The following is an 8,217-nucleotide window of genomic DNA, read 5'->3' on the forward strand; positions in this document are numbered from 1 at the left end:
ATATTTTTATACTTAGGCGCAAATTAAGGGAGAATTACAAAACCATGCTATTTCATTGAATAAATGTGGAAAAAGGTGATAAAATCTCCTAAAATAAGCACAAGATAAACCATAAAATTGGGGTTTATTAGGGTGGCCTAAATGGGTCTATGGTCACGGTTTTGGGGGTGGCCTAAAAAGGTCTATGGTCACGGTTTTTCAAAAGGGTGACCTAAAAGGGTCTATGGTCATGGCTTTGGTGAGTGACCTAAAGGTATCTATGGTCACGGTTTTGGGGGGTGACTTAAAAGAATCTGTGGTCACGGTTTTCTGAAAAAGGGTGACCATAGAGTATCTATAGTCACGGTTATTGAGGGTGGGCTAAAGTAGCCTATGGTCACGGTTTTTTTAATTTTATTTTTAAAGGTATCCCCAAAACTGCTTCGTTTCTTCTCTTTAACTAAAATCCCATTTTTTCATTTATTTTTATCATCCCTCCCCAAAAACAAAACGTGCCCATTTTCCCTCCCTCCCAAAATCCCCATTAGTCCCCGGTAACTTAGGGAAAAAAGAAAAAGAAGAAGAAATCCCTAGCTAGCCATCAAAACCCCTGTGTGTGGTGGTGCGCCGTTTCGTTCTTCTTCTACCTCCTTCGGAGCCCACCATCGCTGACCTGAACTCTGTCTCTCTTCACTGCGTGAGCCGAGGGTCGTCGTTGCTTCTTTGCCTCCTCACGAGGCTTGTTGTTGCTTCCCTATTTCGCATCGTGTGTCGCCGTCACTGCTTCGCATCGTGTCTCTGCCTCACCGCGAGCTCCCTGTCACCGTGAGCTAACCCTGTGTACTCTTTTCAAGTTCAGCAGAAGCAATAGGGTTTGGGTTCTCGTCTAAATATTTTCAAGCTCAGCAATAGGGTTTTAATACCTTTGATGCTATTAAGTGGTAAGCATATTGGATTGGCAGAAATAGAACTAGGTTTCATTGGCCTTAGTTTGCACGAATTATTTCCTAGTTTTTATAGTTTTAATCAGTTGTACACACATGTAGAAGTTTAATTTGCATGTATCCACTTGTTGTATTTAGCGTGGAGAAAGTTTGGAGGAAGCTGCATGTGACAATATATCCACTTGAAGTGGGAGAAGTTATATATCACAGCTCTCAGCCACGGCCTGGTAAAATATATTCAATATACCTTAGATTAACTTTATGCTCTCAGTTTAGTATTTCTCTGGATTTGCCACATGACAATAATTAAGTAATGGTTATTAGGGTATAAATTAACAATATTAGGTTATACTATATCAGAACAAGTAGCATATATTATATATGTGGGGTATGCTACTCAGCAACGCATACATATAAACAAAGAGTTCCCCCAAAAAAAAAGTTCAACACAGAATTTGAGACAAATTAACTTTACTATTGATGATGAGTATACTAGAAGTTTGTTACCTTTTTGTTTAATTGGTATGATGAATCTTCCCTTTAACAATTTCATTTATAATTACTACTAAAAAATTATATACTGCACATTTTTAGCATTTATTCAAGGATAGAGCATTATTGTGATCCATCTAGAAGAACTATAAATCATATATAGTACCTGTGTTGCTATTATAATTATAACAACTACTAAACAAAAAAGAAGGCATGCTGAAAAATAAATAAATATATAAATTAAAATGTGATCTTGTACACCAAATGTAAAAATGCTAGAAATAGATGTGCATATAATTTCTCCATGCAGTTGCCAATGTTCTTTCACAGTGGCATTTTGTTATTTATTTTGTACAAGATTTGGAAACTCTGCAATGTGATATTGATTTTTTTACTCCAAATCTCGTGGCAAGGCCCAAATACTGCAAAAATATATATATACATATTTTTGCAAGCAGAGGGTGTAGGTGGGGGTGGGGGTGGGCGAGAACAAAAAGAATCAACCGGCATGGATGAATCATGAACCGACTATTATAGAATGATTGAATTATTGCTTGTCTTTGTTTAGATGTGCATTTAATTTCTCCTTGCAAGAGTTGCCAATGTTCTTTTGCAGTTCCATTTGATTATGTATTTAATTTTATACAAGATTTTGAAGCTTTGTAATGTGATATTGGTTGTTCACCACAAATCTTGTGCCAAGGCCCAAATACAGAAAAAAAAATAATTATTTTTTATATGGCTATTTCTTCTATATTTCTCATCTCTTAATTGAAAAAAGTTTTGCGACAGCAAGTCGTAAGCTTTATCCTTTGAGATGTTCCACTAATAATATCATGCCTTCACTTGAATGAATTTTGTTTTAATTTAGTCTGAAATAATCTACTCTAGCATTCACATAAGGCCAAGATATACTGCAATTCATGAATGTAAATTGTTCTGTTATTATACTTAAATTTGTGTTCGGACAGCAAAGTATTGTTGCATTTATTAGCGCTATAGTGATGGTTTACTTCTATTGCTGGAAATAAATGGCTATGCTACTTTCATTTATTTATTGTTTTTTATTTTAGTATTTTGAAATAGGAATTAGCTGTTGGAAGGTGGGGATCATTAAGAATAATTATAAATAATATTGTTGTGCAATGTAATGAGAACTTTTCACTATCTAATGATTTCATATTTGTTAAGTTTTCTTATAAATCTGTAAATTTTTATCCTTATTTTTGGCAGGGTAAGGAAAATATTGAACGAATAGAGATCACTGGTGTCGGGGATCCATTACTTTTATTATTACATGTTTTAATTAGTATTATTTTTTTATTTTAAAATATTATTAAATGTATCAAGTTCAGGGGATACTTTACTTCTACGTCACTAACTTTTAGTTAGTTTCTTCATTTTTCTTTCATGAAAATAGCTACTATTTCCATTTCAAGTATATTTATCAATGTTGTATGACTTCAGAAAAATTAGGACTTATAGCCTGACTTCCTAATTTGAATCATATGACAAGTATATATAGGACAAAATTCATATTTAAATTCTTATTCATTACTTCCTCTTCAAATATTACTAGCTCTTGAATTTCTTTCAGGAAAATAGTTCTACACTTTGTAATAAGGGTGGAGATGGATTTGAAGTGGGGAAGAGAAAGGTGAAGACCAAGTTGACAGCAAGCGCTAAATTTTTAGCTGCACAGGTAATGGAGCTTGATAAAGCAGTTTTGACTTCATTTTGTTTATTTTAGGTGATGTATTTAACCTTGATGGATCACAGAGTTGTTGAATGTTCTTTAGCTTCTCTTGAATTTTTTGTTTTGTTTTGTATACAATATAATTTTTTTGGACTGGTAAAGACAAAAGGAGTTGACTAGTTGCTATGACACTGTGTATAACAACTTCATATGGCATCTCAAAATGAAGGAACTAAGCAGTAAGTTTGTATCATACTTGTTATATAAAATATTTTGATCTTCCATTAATTTAGGTAGCAAGTGTGTATATGCTAGCTAGATTGTCACTATAATTGACCTACTAGATCATATTTAGTAAGTTCAGGTATTTACATTGTTAGGTTTAATCATACTCTATCAAAAGATTGGATGGATTCACCAAGATTTGAGAACAAGTATATAGATAGTGTTAATAATTTTTTAGAATTTGCCTTCTCAATTGGACAACCGGTTGGAAGAGAAATCCAGTGTCTGTGTGCAAAGTGAGGAAACACTTATTGGTGTGAACGAGATGCTATATATAAGCATTTTATTTGCTACGGTTTTGTCAAAGGTTATAAAAGATGGATCAATCATGGGAAGCCAATAATTTCAACAATTGTGGGACGTGACATGGATGATCGAGGCGGCTTTAATGACATTGATGGGTTACTGCGTCATGCATTCGGAGATATGTCAAATCTTGAAAAGGGAAACAGCGGGTTGAATGAAGATGCAAAGCGATTTTATAAGTTGGTAGATGAAGCAGGTCTAGAATTATATCCGAATTGTACTACTAGATTTTCAAGACTATCGTTTATCATTTGTCTCTACTACTTGAAGTGTATACATGGCTGGAGTAACATATCTTTTACCTCCCTTTTGGAGTTATTAAAAGAAGCTATACCAGATTTGAATATTCTCACTTCTTTTAATAAAGCTAAGAATATGGTTAAATACTTGGGTCTTGACTATGAAAAGATTGATGCATGTCCTAATGACTACATGCTGTATCGGAATGAGTACATAAATGACTCAGTTTGTCATATCTGTGGAGAGTCTCGATATAATCCGACTCCTACTATGGATGGCAACGAAGATGACTTTGCGCTTCCAAATAAAGTTCATAAGGTTGCTGTGAAGACCCTAAGATACTTTCCTTTAATACCAAGGCTTAAATGGCTTTTTATGTGCCCAAACACAGCAAAGGCGTTGAGGTGACATGATGAGCAGCGTTTGAAAGATGGTTGCATAAGGCACCCTGCTGATGGTCAAGCATGGAAGAACTTCGACAGTCGATACCCAAACTTTTCAAAAGAACTTCGCAACTTGAGGTTTGGGTTGGCAAGTGACGGTTTTAATCCTTTTCAAACTATGAATGTGTCACATAGCACATGGCCAGTTGTCTTAATGGTGTACAACTTTTCCCCGTGGATGTCCATGAAGTCAGAATATTGCATGCTCTCTTTACTCATACCTGGACCTTGTTCACCCGGAAATAATATTGACATTTTTTTGCAACCATTGATCGAAGAGCTGAAGGAGCTATGAGTGTCAGGGATAGATACATATGACTCTTTTAAAAAGAAAATTTTTCGAATGTATGATGTACTTCTTTGGACAATCAATGATTTTCCAACGTATGCCTTGTTGTCCGGTTGGAATACTAAAGGGAAGTTGGCTTACCCATGTTGTAACCACGATACTTCTTTTTGTTATTTGAAACATAGCCAAAAGACAGTTTACATGGACCATAGGAGAATTTTGCCAGCTGATCATGCATAGAGGTCTAACAAGAGATTTTTTAATGGAGAAATTGAATTCAGGGGTCCACCACGAATGTTAATCGGTGAAGAGGTTCTGGATATGCTAAAGTCAGTAGATAATGCCTTTGGGAAGACGCAAAACAAAAGTAAAGACCAATGGAAAAAAATCAATCTTTTTTGAGTTACCATATTGGCAGCATTGTATGATTAGGCACAACCTTGATGTAATGCATATAGAAAAAAATATAGTCGATAGTATAGTTGGTAGCTTATTGGATATTCCTGGAAAGATGAAGGACCATGCAAAGGCTCATTATGATCTTAAGGAGATGGGCATTCGAAAGAATCTTCACCCAACAAATACGAAGGATGGCAAAAGAACTAAACTTGCCAAAGCATGCTTCTCAATGACCAAAGGGAATAAATCCATTTTTTGTGGTGTTTTGAAGAAAACAAAATTGCCTGATGGAAGTGCTTCAAACATTTCTCGTTGTGTACAACAAGAAGAGAGAAAGCTTTACGGTTATAAGACTCATGATGCTCACTTCATATTGCATTACCTGTTGCAAATACAAATCAAGAGCATTCTTCCAGATCATGTTGCTGTTCTTCTAGTTCGCTTGTGTTCCTTTTTTTGTCGGCTATGTCAAAAGGAAATATCTTTAGAAGAGATTAATGGTCTGGAGTCAGAGATTGTGGAGACTTTGTGCTAGTTAGAGAGGATTTTTTCCCCTACCTTTTTTGATATAATGGTTCATTTGCTTATTCATTTAGCTAATGAAGTAAGGTTAGGTGGTCCCGTCCAGTTTCGCTGGATGTATCTGATTGAGAGATACATGTGCACACTAAGAAGGTATGTTCGCAATAGAAGTCGTCCGAAACAATCAACTGAAGGCTTGATATCGACAAAGTAAGTTATTTCCACAACTTTCTTGGCTTTAATGATGGTATCATGTATTTAACTAACTCTATGTATTTTTACATTGCAACAAAATGTAGGTTATTTCTGACATAAATCGTGAAAACAGATCCAAGCAAAAATGGAATCATCGAATGGGTCCAGTTAGTTTTGAGTTAGTACGCGCTGAATTGGTATTTTGATGCTTTGCATTTAAGTATTTTTGCATCTTTCATGTTATGAAGAGTGTTTAAGTTAGTCACATGTTAGTGGTTTCTCTGTAGCGTGCAAAGAAGGAGGACAACAAAGATCCACCATAAGTTGAGATGTTTGTTGTAACTCGTACAAACAAAAAAGGAGAGACTGATTCGGGAACACAAGAGACGATTGTGAGTTGTCCAGTTTCTTAGAAAAGTACACCAAACCAGAAATGTATTAGTTATTTTTTTTATTTTGAAGCATTTGGGTGCATGAACTTATTTTGGTCCTATTTGTGTGTAATAGGATCATATTTAAAATTTGAAACAAGCAGGATACAGTGATGATGAGGCAGTTCAAACAGTTTTTGGAAAGGAAAGACATGGTAGAGTTCGTTTCTATGGTCGATCAGTCACAAAATCCTCTCTTAAAAAGGATAAGCAAATCCGACAAATGCAACAACAACATACTGAAGTGGTTTCAACTATGGAGGAAATTCAAACTAACTTAACTTCCAAGTTGGATGGTTTAGCAAGCTTGATTAAAACGTTGTTGCAACAAGTCAATCCTGGTATGAGTGCAGAACAGGTGCAAGTAATGATAGAAGGCGCCCAACAATCTCCGCCTGATACGAGTAGTGCACCAAATGATGCGCGGCGAAGCATTCCTCCTTCACCTGGATCGAACCATGTATCAAAGGATTTCGAAGTAAGTGCTGTTCAAAATAAGTAGTTAAATTAATAGTGTGGTTTTGGTACTTACTAAGCTGATTGGCTAAACCATTATATTTTTTGTTTTAAACTTTAGTTGTTTTACTTTTTATATCTTGTGCTCATCTTTATTAACTTAATTCCTCTTTATTGATCCCTCACCACTTACAAGGAAAAAAACTTAAGATACTTTCACTAAGTGCATGCAACATTTAACCGTTAAATGATGGGCTACAGTGAAGCAAATAAGCATATTTTTTTTTACAAGTTGAAGGCTAACAAGTTTGGTACCACATAGAATTTAGAATTTTTTTTCAACAATTATTATTTAGGTTTGTCACTTGTGTTATAGGTAGGTCTATATCAATTGGACTTTGTTGTTTACATAAAGAGGGACATGTATGTATAAGTTTTGGCTAAGATTTTCGTTTTATATGGCTCATCAAAACACTAGCAAATACTTCTTGCTGTTTAGTAGTTGAAATTTTAAAGTTAATTGACTTATTAAACTTTGCTGCATATGTACTGTATTATCAAAAGCAATTTTGCTCTATTTTAACATGTTTATTTCTTTTACTAGCAGGAAGACATGATGTGAAGAAAATATGTTCCATACAAATATGACATGGGATGGGTCTTACACTTTAGTTATCTAAATGTAATTTTTTTGTGTTCTGTACTTTTTGAAAAGAGACTTTACTCGATATTACATGTAATTGGATACATTACACTCTATTTTAGTGTTATAAAAGTTTCATTATAAACTAGATATGTTTAAGTGTTTTCAGATTTTAGTTTCAACACACATACACATTCACTTAGTTTTAGTTTTAGTTTTTGAATCTTAGAGAGAATATACTACTTCCTCTAGGGATCTTCGCATTCTTAGATTTTTAGTTTTATGCTTTTTGGATTGGATCTTGAGAGAATTACTACCTTCATTTGAAGTCTCTATCATTGCAGTTTGCTTTCTTAATTCCTTACTCTTTTATTTTTTATTCAGTTTGTTCAGAGTTACATATGAATATCTTTGATTTTGGAAATTATTAATGCAAGAGTTATTTTTACATTTAATTTCACTCTTTGTTTGAATATCATCTCCCCTTAATTTATTAACTCAAAAATTGCTTTTACTAAATTAATTTTAATTACCATGTCTCCTTTCTATTCCCTTTACATGTTTGCAAAAATGGCATCCATGTCAATGGAGTAGACTCCCAGCTTGACTTTGGAGTTGATTAATAGGAAACCCTTGAGTTGGAATACTCAAGTGTTAATTTGTAATTGGAAGTTGTTGGCTGACTCTCTAGTCACTAACTCTAATCCTTCCCTAGGAGAGGATTAGGACTTGTGAATCAGAGTTGGTTCAGTTACTTGACTTTCCTTTATTAGGTAAGGGATAACTAAGTAGAAACAACAACCTCTTACTATTACACTTGGGAAAATTCAACAAGGATAGAACTTCCGATTAATCTTTTCCTAGTCAAGGCTTTTTATTTTAATTACATAAAACCTC

The 8,217-nt window shown here is 34.4% G+C and overlaps 2 long non-coding RNA genes across 3 annotated transcripts; both read left to right on the plus strand.

Annotated features, from left to right (window-relative positions):
- On the plus strand, nt 231-7,368 carry LOC110268812. Of its 2 annotated transcripts, none has more exons than XR_002357350.1 (5): nt 231-920; nt 1,062-1,150; nt 3,013-3,117; nt 6,575-6,699; nt 7,282-7,368. It is a non-coding gene; the product is annotated as an uncharacterized LOC110268812 (long non-coding RNA). The 2 variants fall into 2 exon arrangements; XR_002357351.1 differs by having other exon boundaries at nt 232-920; nt 7,285-7,368.
- LOC107625231 lies at nt 3,248-6,483 on the plus strand. The gene is made up of 3 exons (XR_001617140.2): nt 3,248-3,350; nt 6,078-6,182; nt 6,298-6,483. It is a non-coding gene; the product is annotated as an uncharacterized LOC107625231 (long non-coding RNA).

The sequence above is a fragment of the Arachis ipaensis genome, chromosome B02 (assembly GCF_000816755.2).
Source record: "Arachis ipaensis cultivar K30076 chromosome B02, Araip1.1, whole genome shotgun sequence".
NCBI lineage: Eukaryota > Viridiplantae > Streptophyta > Magnoliopsida > Fabales > Fabaceae > Arachis > Arachis ipaensis.